Genomic DNA, 12217 nt, shown 5'->3' on the forward strand with positions numbered 1-12217 from the left:
GCTGGAAGGGCGTTCCACAGGGCGGGTGCCACTACTGAGAAGGCCCTCTGCCCGGTTCCCTGTAGCTTTGCTTCTCGCAATGAGGGAACTGCCAGAAGGCCCTCGGCGCTGGACCTCAGCGTCCGGGCAGAACGATGGGGGTGGAGACGCTCCTTCAGGTATACTGGACCGAGGCCGTTTAGGGCTTTAAAGGTCAGCACCAACACTTTGAATTGTGCTCGGAAACGTACTGGGAGCCAATGTAGGTCTTTCAAGACTGGTCTCAGCAGCCGCCCCCAGTCACCAGTCTAGCTGCCGCATTCTGGATTAGTTGTAGTTTCCGAGTCACCTTCAAAGGTAGCCCCACGTAGAGTGTATTGCAGTAGTTCAAGCGGGAGATAACCACAGCATGCACCACTCTGGCGAGACAGTCCGCAGGCAGATAGGGTCTCAGCCTACGTACCAGATGGAGCTGGTAAACAGCTGCCCTGGACACAGATTTGACCTGTGCCTCCATGGACAGCTGTGAGTCCAAAATGACTCCCAGGCTGCGCACCTGGTCCTTCAGGGGCACAGTTACCCCATTCAGGACCAGGGAATCCTCCACACCTGCCCGCCTCCTGTCCCCCAAAAACAGTACTTCTGTCTTGTCAGGATTCAACCTCAATCTGTTAGCCGCCATCCATTCTCCAACCGCCTCCAGAAACTCACACAGGACCTTCACCTCCTTCACTGGTTCTGATTTAAAAGAGAGGTAGAGCTGGGTATCATCCGCATACTGATGAACACCCAGCCCAAACCTCCTGATGATCTCTCCCAGCGGCTGCATGTAAATGTTGAAAAGCATGGGGGAGAGGACAGAACCCTGAGGCACCCCACAAATGAGAGCCCATGGGTCTGAACACTCATCCCCCACCACCACTTTCTGAACACAGCCCAGGAGGAAGGAGCGGAACCACTGTATGACAGTGCCCCCAGCTCCCAGCCCCTCAAGACGGTCCAGAAGGATGTTATGGTCAATGGTATCAAACGCCGCTGAGAGATCCAGCAGAACTAGGAAACAGCTCTCACCTTTGTCCCTAGCCCGCCGGAGATCATCAACCAGTGCGACCAAGGCAGTTTCAGTCCCATGATGAGGCCTGAATCCCGACTGGAAGGGATCCAAATGGTCCGCTTCTTCCAGGCGTGCCTAGAGTTGTTCAGCAACCGCTCGCTCAATCACCTTGCCCAAGAGTGGAAGATTTGAGACTGGGCAATAGTTGGCCATTGTGGCCGCATCTAAAGATGGTTTTTTAAGAAGCGGTTTAATAACCACCTCTTTCAGCGGGTCTGGGAAGGCTCCCTCACGGAGGGAAGCATTCACCACCCCACGAAGCCCATCGCCCAGTCCTTCCCAGCTAGCTTTTATAAGCCAGGATGGGCAAGGATCCAGGAGACAGGTGGTTGGTTTCACTCATCCAAGCAGCCTGTCCACATCCTCGGAGGTAACAGATTGGAATTGATCCCACTCAACTTGACTAGACAAAACTCTAGCACTGTCCCACCCTGGCCCTGCTCCCACGGTGGAGTCTACTTCTTCCCGAATCTGAGCGATTTTATCTGCAAAAAACTTTGCAAAATCATTGCAGGAGAACATGTGGCCCGTACTGGGCCCCGATGTTGCAGGTGGTTCCGCTAAATTGTGAACCACCTGAAAAAGTCTCCTGCTGCTGTTTTCTGCAGATGTAATAGAGGCAGTGAAGAAAGTCTTCTTCGCCGTCGCTATCGCCACTTGGTAGGCTTGACGTTGAGCTCTCACCTGTGCCGGGCAGATTCGGAATGAGTTATCCGGCACCGGCGCTCTAGCCGTCTCAACGATTGTTTCATTGCCCTCAGATCCATGGAAAACCACAGGGCTGCCCGGGCTCCATGCAATCGGAGAGGGCGCTTCGGAGCCAAACAGTCAATAGCCCTGGTTAACTCCACATTCCAGCGGGCCACCAGGGAATCAGCTGAAAGGCCATCAACATGGGATAAAGCATCCCCTACCACTCTCTGGAAACCATTTGGATCCATTAAGTGGCGGGGCGGACCATCCGAATTGGTCCCACCTCCCTGCAGAGGGGATGGTTTGCAGAGAAGTCCAGTTGCACCAGGAAGTGATCTGACCATGGCACTTCTTTTGTTTCGCTTTTACTTAGTGTCAGATCACCAACACCCATAGAGGTAAACACCAGGTCCAAGGCATGTCCGCAGCTATGGGTTGGGCCAGACTTATTCAGGGACAGCCCCATGGAGGCCATGCTTTCCATGAAGTCCCGAGCGGCCCCTTGTAAGGTCGTGTCGGCATGGATGTTAAAATCCCCTAGGACGACCAAGCTAGGTGTCTCCAGGAGAACATCCGCCACGACCTGAAGCAGCTCGGGCAGGGAATACTTGGTGCAGCGAGGAGGTCGGTACACCAAAAGGAATCCTGTACTGCCCCTATTGCCCAACTTCCAGAACATGCACTCGGAAAACTGGGTCTTCCCAATAGGACGCCTGGTGCAAACTAATGACTTCCTAAAAATCACTGCAACCCCCCCTCCCCGCCCACATGACCTGGGTTGCTGTGCGTAAGAGAAACCTGGTGGACAAGCAGCGGCAAGGACAGGCCCATCTGCTTCATCCAACCAAGTCTCTGTTACACATGCCAGGTCAAGTCCTCCATCCATGATCAAGTCATGGATGGCAGTGGTCTTATGAATTATTGACCTGGCATTGCACAGCAGCACCTTCAGGTCATGTGGGTATCCCTTGCTGATTGTCAAAGCAATAAACAACTACCTGACATTCAGAAGACATCTTAAGGCAGCCCTGTTCAGGGAAGTTTTTAACGTGTGATATGTTACTGTATTTTTGGTTTCTATGGAAGCCGCCCAGAGTGGCTGGGGAGGCCCAGCCAGATGGGCGGGGTATAAATAATAAATTATTATTATTATTATTATTATTATTATTATTATTATTATTATTATTATTATTATTATTATCCCTTTGGGGTAGATTCAACTAATTAGTTGCACTATATCACCTCTCCTTCCCCTGTGCCACCCCAAAATTGGCTCAGGAGTGGGGTGGTGGTGGTAGGAGAACCCCCAGAACACCACACGGAGAGGAGAGGGGAGAATGCTTCATCAGCCAAGCTGAAATGCTTATGGTGGTGGAACTTCCATCTTAGAGCAGCATTGAATTCTTCCATCTATATGCCAGTGGAAGAGTAGGAGGCTCTTAGGGGCACGAAAGCTACGTAGGGCTGATTCAGCTCCTACTGGGTGTCTCCCCATCCATCTCGAACCTCTGTTATCATTAGACTCGTGTTTATTGCTGTTGGGCAGCATTATAGGACAGAGGTAATAAATAAATATGGCTATGAGTTATAACTGTCAAGTCAGAATGGAATGAAAGCTCATCCAAATGAAAAAGGGATCTGTAGTCAAATAGCCCAATGATTTATGGGCCACAGAACGGGCTTTAGTGTATATCAACATTTGATTCCCAAGGTTTATTTTAGTCAAATGCAGTTTGATGTGACAGCTCTGAAATGAAAAAGGTGTTCAGGCTGGCCAGTGGATGATATATAACAAGAAAACATTATGCACTTTCAGGGGGATTTGTCAAATAAAGCATCTCATGAATATATTGCCTGTGTTCCCTTTTAAACTCTCTCATTGTAGAGCATTTAAATAAGGGCAAGCCTTAAAGAGTTTGCACTTTTCTTCTGCTGACACCGCTGGGGAAGAATCCTGTCCTGTTGATGAATTGCCAGCACAACTTGGAACAATGGGGGAAGAATAAAACCAGGGGCCTTAGAAATATCTAACCTCCACTGAGCTAAGTGATCATAGATTTTAGTGATACAAAGACTACAATAGGAGAAGAAAAATCCCTCTCTCTTCTCTTATGCTTTATATTTCTAGCTCAGGATCAGAAAAAAAGGAAGTGAGGGCGAATCTGCCTATAGGAAAAACAAGGTTCAGTTTCTTCTCTTCCATCCTGAATTCTCATCTGCTTAGTGCAATACCTCATCTATAGTTAAAATATCTTATTTTGCTCAGCTTGAACTCTCTTGTGGATTTACATGATGCAATTGTACATTTTTCTCTGCATTGTGTGGAAGGGGGCATCAATTGTGGGACCAAAAAATGAAGCTTCCTTTTTCATAAACCGCCAAGATGTTGGTTAACAATGGAGAAACAAGATGGATCCCTCCCCAAACTTACTTGCCCTCACTTAACTTTCCTTCTGTAATGTAAAGGATTACTGCAGAGGCTCCTACTGCGTTGAAGGATGGGTAAACTTTATATAGGGAGCTGTGCTGACAAGATAAGCAAAACTGACTCCTAAGACCGCCTTGACTCAGCAGCACCCCAAACATGATTGTCATGGTGAGTCATTTACAAGCCAAGGACAGTCAGCTGAATTCCAAATGAAATATAACTTAAAACTACATGCCTTTCCAACACTTGGACATTTAACAGTGTTTTAAAGTTTTGTCTGTTAGTAAACAATATATCTTTGCAAACTTTGAACTGCATAGCGATAAATTAGAAGGAATGTTGATAACCACCTTTTGATTATTATTTTTTTCTAAAGGTGAGTTAGGGTGGAACTAAACATGCTCTCATTTCCATTTCTGTTGAAATTCTCTGATGTTACTACACAGGAGAGCTGATATATATGGGAACTCCTCAAAAGTTGTGCATGTCAAGTTCACAGACCTAAGATAAACTTAGGATTGGAAGGAAATTCTCTCTCCTTGCTATCAGGAAGAATCCTTGGGCAACAGAAGCTGTGGAATCTTCCTTGCTGACTTTTCAAATCAGGGAGAGCATGTTCTGGAGATGGTGTGCATCGGGGGCCATGGACCAAATTTGCCCCCCAGGCTCTTTAAAGGCCCTGCATTCTCCTCAGGCCAGACACCACAAAGGACCTACTCCTTGACTTCTTGCATGACTTGAATGTAGTGACATCTGTTCCCACCCACTTGCCCCTCATCCCACCCACCACCAGCAGGTGGCCACCATGTGACCCTTGAACTGAAAAAACCTTGCTCCCCTCCTAGTGTGAAGGGGATAATACTACGTAACTCACACTCTGCCTCAATCACCAACATTTTATGATTTTTCTCTTTATTCCTTTTAACTATGGGGTGTGAACAAGTAATCAAGTGTATTCCCAGTGGAACAAGAAATTGTGTGGGCTACTTCTCAGTTACTTGCTATCTCCAAAGTGCTGTTGCAATTTTGCTGATATATTTTGAAAGCCATAATAAATATGCATCATAGTGACTGACAGTCAACATACTAGTCTCTCATGTATGATTGCCTTTTAAAAAGACTGTCGGCTCCATCAAGTCTGTGTTACAACCCAGCCTACAAACAGTGATTTGATTGGGAGAGGGGCTAACTAAGTCAGTAGTGCCACCACATTCTGGACCAGGAATCTGAGACTTCTAACTTAAGTCTGGAAGTCAAGGCCCCCAGAGACTTCAGCATCTGAGCCTTCAGATCATCCTTTCCCCAAAAGGTCACATGTGCAAAGTCTTTCCACTGCAGGCAGGGGGCAATAGAGAAACAACATGGTGCCAGGCTTCATTCCAGAAGCCCATCTCTTTAATGATCTCCATTCTCCAGTAAGAGGGCAGAACCTGGGAGGGCAGTCAGGCTGAGGGACTATATTAGATCTCAGCGAGCAACTACTCCTTGTTGGAAGAAGTTGTCTCTACCCTTGAACCTGTCAATGATTCTGATCTACCAGTCTCTGACTACTCTTGTTTTTCGATCTGTGACTCACAAGCAGATATGTCCTCATTCCCTGTCAGTTCCCTACTCCTGCTATTTGGAGACTCCTGGCTCCATTGCATCCTCACCATGCCACCTGGCAGAGCTTTTTTGGGTAGTATGGGGCCTTTTGCAGTCTGGCCCAAGAGAGGTGGTAAAATCAACGGTGGCCCGCTGTGACTTGTTTGCAAAATATCTGGGGGATAAAATTGCTTGCATCCACTGGGACCTTGGCTCTACAGCGGTACCTCTAGTTGCGGACTTAATCTGGAGGTAACCTGGAAATAAGTTGTCCAAGCTCTTGGAGGCCTCGCCGCTGCCTGGAGGCAAACCCGGACATTGGCGGGGCCTACGGAGCTCTCTGAGGCCTCTGCGAATGCCGGGAGCCAAGCCCCGATATCCGCAGTGCCTAGAGTGGCTCCGTGAATGCCAAGCCCCGATATCCGCGGTGCCTAGAGCGGCTCCGCGAATTCCGGGAACCAAGCCCCAACATCCGCGGTGCCTGCAGGGCTCCATGAATGCCGGGAGCCTAGCCCTGGCATCTGCGGTGCCTGCAGGGCTCCACGGATGTTGGGAGCCAAGCCCCGGCATCCACGGTGCCTGCAGAGGCTCTGCGACTAGGCTCCAGCCGCAGGAGCTCTCTGAGGCCTCCACAAATGCAGGGAGCCAAGCTGATTGTGATTGTGGAAGAGGACCCTGAGCCCCCTCCAAACAGTGAGTTTGGAAATAAATATTAATTTTTTTCATCTAAAATACTGTCTTATTTATTTTATAGTACAGTACATTGATTATTGCCTTCATTTTATGGATCAATGGTCTTGTGAAACAGTAATATTCATGTTAAATTGCTGTTTTAGGGGGTGTTTTTTCATCGTCTGGAATGGATCAATCCACTTTCCATTACTTTCAGTGGGAAAGTCCGCTTCAGGTTAAGAACGCTTCAGGTTAAGTACAGACTTCCGGAACCAATTAAGTACTTAACCTGAGGTACCACTGTACTGTTAGAGCAGATGAATCTTGAGAGGTGTCCAGAGCACTGTCTAGTCCTGTTATGCTGGATGAGTTTCAGTTAGTAAGGCTTGAGGATGTGGACAAAGTGCTTGGATTGGTTAGGGCAATCACTTGCGCTCTGGAACGTTGCCCATCTTGGCTGATAAAAACTAGCAGGTTGGGGACGGCTGGCTGGGCCAGGGAGGTGATTAATGCCTCCTTGCAAGAGGGGGGTGGTCACTGCCAGATTGAAGGAGGCAGTGGTAAGACCTCTCCTCAAGAAATCTTCCTTGGACTCAGAAAATCTAAATAACTACTGGCCAGTTGTCAATCATGTGAAGGGAATGAGCCTACAATGGAGTCTGCATGAAGCAGATTCATAGGATTGTCACCCGTGCGAGTGAGAACTCTGAAACAGAGCTTTGATGAGAGCTGCTTTTGTTCCCAGGAAATACTGAATCACCTACACTTTTGCTTGACCTGAATTTTTGATTACATTGTATACAGATTAAGCCACCCAGGTCCAAGTTCTTTCTTCATTGTTCTGTGGCTGTGCCTTGTGAAAATCCAGTCTTACCTGCTGAAGCAAAGCTCAGTTAAGCAAAATATTTATTTGGATTTCCTGCGCATCTTATAAGATCCAATTCAGTGGGTAAGATCGGAGTTTCACTAGCCACAACTGCAGAACAACAAGAGATGCTCTCAGACCTGGGGGAATTAATCAGTACACAAAATCCGGGTCAAGCGAAAGTGTGGACGAGCTCTTACACGGTTCTTCACGAGGTCTTAAGTCTGACTATATTCCACTTCAATGTTTTTGTTGGTTTAAAAGTTTTGTGGGATAGTTATGGGTTGCTTTCCCAGTAGGCATTTAGTATGGAGTTGCAATGCTTTGTTCATTTACTATTTCAATGACATCATCCTCAAATTCTCCTGTGTTACCCTCCATTCTTCTGTTTGTTTCAGATTAACTTGTGCTTGGGATGGTAAAGCTGTTCAGAAGGACACGTAAATTTGCTTGCTTGCAGATAAGTGGGGTGGCTATTACTATAGAATATGCTTCTATTTGGGGTGGATTTTGCTACCCGGTTGAGCTTTTAAATGGATGTGAGATTTGAGCATGTGTTTTTATTTTATCTAATTTTAACTACTCAGTTTAGTGTGATTCTGAATGATATGTGTTTGAGTCCCATGCAAAGGGAAGGGAGTAGTGAGGCTATAAAAATTGAAGGGGTGATCAGAACACATGAGGCATTTTCATATTAGCTTTCAGAGTTAAGTAAATGGTGCGCTGATTAAGAAACAGCTAAGTACTGTTATGCAGTTGTCAGCCGAGACAATATAAGCTGTTTGAAAGGTCAGGAGGGTGAATTAATGTAATTTAAGTAAATAAATTGGATGAACTTTAGAGTCAGAAAATTAGTCTTTGTACAAATTAATTTGCATGCTAGGTTGAAAGGTTCTGAGCAGTCTTTGCATTCTTTGTGGTAAATCTCCTCCCTGTACAGAGATTGGCAGTGAGTGTATGAAAGCAAAGGGACGAAAATTCTCCCTTCTGTATCGTTACTACAATATTCCCCCTGTAAACTTCATGTTCTATCAAATCTCAACATGTGCTGATTCTGTTTTTTGGTAGAATACAAAAGTTTTCAGAAGACTTTTCAAGTTGGTACATAAGGGAGGACAGGGGTTCCAACTTGAATAAAATATTTGGAAGGGGCCAAGTAAGCCCTGCCCCACATAATCAATCTCATGACACGGGACACACATACCATTTGAATGGCAATGCCCATCAACTTTGTAGGGGTGGGGGTCCCCACGAATATTTTATTGGGGGGAGTGCAAAATATTTTATTGGGGGGGAGTCACCCTAGGAGGTGACTCCTATGAGGAAGGATATGGAAGCATTGTTGCAAAGGAAGGACTATAGCTGCAGTCTATATACACACTCAAGAGTCTTCCACAAGTAGGGAATGTTCAGGTAGCTTTCTTACTGATCTGAGAAATGTAGTGTTCAGATTTAATCCTCCTAACAATACAACCAGACAAAGAGTATCATGGGACAAGTTGATGAAGTCTCCGTGGCTGGATCCACACAAAAGCAAAAAACAATGACACTATAAATAAGACAGAAATTAAACGGAACAAACCCGACCAGACCTAAGAGGAGGCGTGTAGTGGTGATAGGGGATTCCCTACTGAGGGGAACAGAAGCAGTGATCTGTGGGCCTTACAAGATGTCTCGGGAAGTGTGCTGTCTCCCCGGGGCTAAGATCCAAGATGTAACTGAACGACTGCAAGGAATCGTAAAACCCACTGACAAATACCCCTTCCTCTTGGTTCATGTGGGAACCAATGACACTGCAAGCAACAGCCTCCAGAAGATCAAAAGAGACTATGAGGCTCTGGGCAGGAAATTGAAGCAATTAAATGCACAAATTGTCATCTCATCTGTCCTCCCAGTTGAACGACGTGGCCCAGGTAGAGAGGGAAAAATAGTGGAAGTGAACAGCTGGCTTCGCAAATGGTGTAAACAGGAACGGTTTGGATTCTTAGATCACAGACTGCAGTTTCTTGAAGATGAACTTCTGGCAAGCGATGGGCTGCACCTCACAACGGTTGGGAGGAATGTTTTTGCCAAAAATGTCAGAAACCTCATCAGGAGGGCTTTAAACTGACTAATGTGGGGGAGGGAGACAGTGCTCCTGAAGGTAGGAGTCTATCAATTGATGAAGATGATCATCCAAATGTCATAGACCAAATGGAGCAAACAGCACGCAGACCTAGTGGTGGGAGGAAAAAATCCTTAAATAAGAGACACGGGGGAATGATTAATGGACTTCAATGTCTGTACACTAATGCGCAAAGCATGGGAAATAAACAAGATGAGCTTGAGCTCTTGGTACAGCAAACTAAATATGACATAATAGGCATCACTGAAACCTAGTGGGATAAGTCCCACGATTGGAATGTAATAATGGAGGGATACAATCTATTTCAGAGAAACAGACCAGACAAGAAAGGAGGAGGAGTGGCGTTATATGTCAGGGATGTGTATACTTGTGAAGAGATCCAAGATTTAGAACCTCAAAGCCAAAGTGAGAGCATTTGGGTCAAAATTAAGGGAGAGAAGAATAACAGTGACCTCATTGTGGGAGTTTACTATAGATCCCCAAGCCAAATGGAGGACATAGATGATGCCTTCCTGGAACAGATGGCCAAGCATGCAAAAGGAAGGGAGATAGTAGTAATGGGGACTTCAATTACCCGGATATTTGTTGGATGTCAAACTCAGCCAAGAGCATAAGGTCAAACAGATTCCTCACTGGCCTTGCAGACAACTTCATTGTCCAGAAAGTGGGAGAAGTAACAAGAGGAACAGCCATTTTAGATCTGGTCCTAACCAATGTTGATGACCTGGTTAGTGGGGTAGAAGTGGAAGGATCATTAGGCACGAGTGATCATGCTCTTCTGAAGTTTACTATACAGCGGAAAGGAGCAGCCAAGCATACTAGGACTCAATTTCTTGACTTTAAGAAAGCCGACTTCATAAAACTTAGGGAAGTGCTGGATGAGATCCCATGGACAGTAATACTAAAAGGAAAGGGAGTTCATGATGGCTGGGAGTTTGTTAAGAGGGAGATAGTAAAAGCACAACTTCAGGCAATACCAATGAGACGGAAACATGGAAGGTGCCTAAAGAAGCCAGGGTGGCTATCTAAAGAACTTTTAACTGAGTTAAGATTAAAAAAGGATGTGTACAAAAAATGGAAAAGGGGGGAAACCACCAAAGAGGAATTCAAACAAATAGCCAGCACGTGTAGACACAAAGTCAGAAAAGCTAAAGCACAGAATGAACTCAGGCTTGCTAGAGAGGTTAAAAGCAACAAAAAAGGCTTTTATGGGTATGTTCGTAGCAAAAGGAAGAACAATGAAACAGTGGGGTCACTCAGAGAAGATGGTGAAATGCAAACAGGGGACACAGAAAGGGCTGAACTCCTCAATGCCTTCTTTGCCTCAGTCTTCTGCGATACAGAAAACAATGCCCGACCTGAAGAATTTGGAGCAAATGATTCAGCAGAGGAAACACAGCCCAGAATAACTAAGGAGATAGTACAAGAATACTTGGCTAGTTTAGATGTATTCAAGTCTCCAGGGCCAGATGAACTGCATCCAAGAGTATTAAAAGAACTGGCAGATGTGATCTCAGAACCACTGGCGGTCAAGGGAAGTAATAGAGTCACTGTATTCTGCTCTGGTCAGACCTCACCTGGAGTACTGTGTCCAGTTCTGGGCACCACAGTTCAAGAAGGACACTGACAAACTGGAACGTGTCAGAGGAGGGCAACCAAAATGGTTAAAGGCCTGGAAACGATGCCTTATGAGGAACGGCTAAGGGAGCTGGGCATGTTTAGCCTGGAGAAGAGGAGGTTAAGGGGTGATATGATAGCCATGTTCAAATATATAAAAGGATGTCACATAGAGGAGGGAGAAAGGTTTTTGTTCAGTTTCTGTTAATTGATTCTCATGAAAACTTGCAGATTCTGGCTTCACACAATTAACTCAAGGCAGTGTCAATTTACTCTTGGCAGAAAACCAAGGTCTGCTTGACCTAGAAACTACTCACTCCGATTGGTTAACGACCAGCCCTCAACTCTGTTATCTAGGAATGCTAGTACGTTTGGGGTGTGGTGTGTTAGGAGTAGGAGTGCTGTGTATGGTTAAGAGAGAGAGAGAGATAGAAAGAAAGGATTTATTTTACTTTGTTTTGTATGCAGAAACTCTGCTGGTTTCTTTTCCTTTTAATAAATCCTGTAAATAGTTATTGAGTCTAGCTGACTAGTCATTTCCACCTCAACTAGCTTCTTCGCTGTGCAGGAAAACTCTGCTACGTTTGGGCTAAAGCCATTAGAGCTATGCCTGACACTTCAAAGTTCCAAGAGGTTATGGGTATTGTGCTGCCAGCCTGAGTTGTGGTGGTGTCAGCATCAACGGTGTTGGTTCCAGTAGTTCCGGAAGTTTTTGTTCCTGTTGGTGCAGCAGATGGACACTGGCTGGTTCCTGACTGTTGTGAGCTGGTGACGCAGTGGACACAAGGACAACAGCTGCAGCGTGTGAGTGCTGGGTTGCTGTGGTTCCTGTTTTCTCTCTCGGTGGTCGTGAGTAGCTGGTTCCGGGTTCCAGGGACATCGCTCTCAATATGGCCTCTCAACCAGTTCAGATGGCTTTTGAGCGTCTGAATGACTCCAATTACTTGCTGTGGTCGGAACGCATGCAGGCAGTGCTGCAGAGGGATCGTCTCTGGCAAGTGGTGAGTAAGTTTCCTGCAAAGCCTGATGATGAAGACCTCGATAAAGACCAAAGAGCAAGGGCCACAATTGTTTTGGGGCTGGAAGATTCCCAGTTGCCGTATGTGAGGGGAATCAAGACAGCTAGAGGTGTGTGGCTAG

The 12217-nt window shown here is 46.2% G+C and overlaps 1 long non-coding RNA gene across 1 annotated transcript in view; it reads left to right on the top strand.

Moving 5' to 3' along the window:
• LOC309335675 overlaps nucleotides 1-12217 on the top strand; it is a 162336-nt gene that overhangs the window by 59107 nt on the left and 91012 nt on the right. Inside the window, exon 4 of the long non-coding RNA XR_014153628.1 lies at nucleotides 7734-7775. This is a non-coding gene — a long non-coding RNA (uncharacterized lncRNA). The remainder of the gene's footprint in view (nucleotides 1-7733; nucleotides 7776-12217) is intronic.

Source organism: Podarcis erhardii (genome assembly GCF_964252035.2).
Source record: "Podarcis erhardii genome assembly, chromosome: 1".
NCBI classification, from domain to species: Eukaryota; Metazoa; Chordata; class Lepidosauria; order Squamata; family Lacertidae; genus Podarcis; species Podarcis erhardii.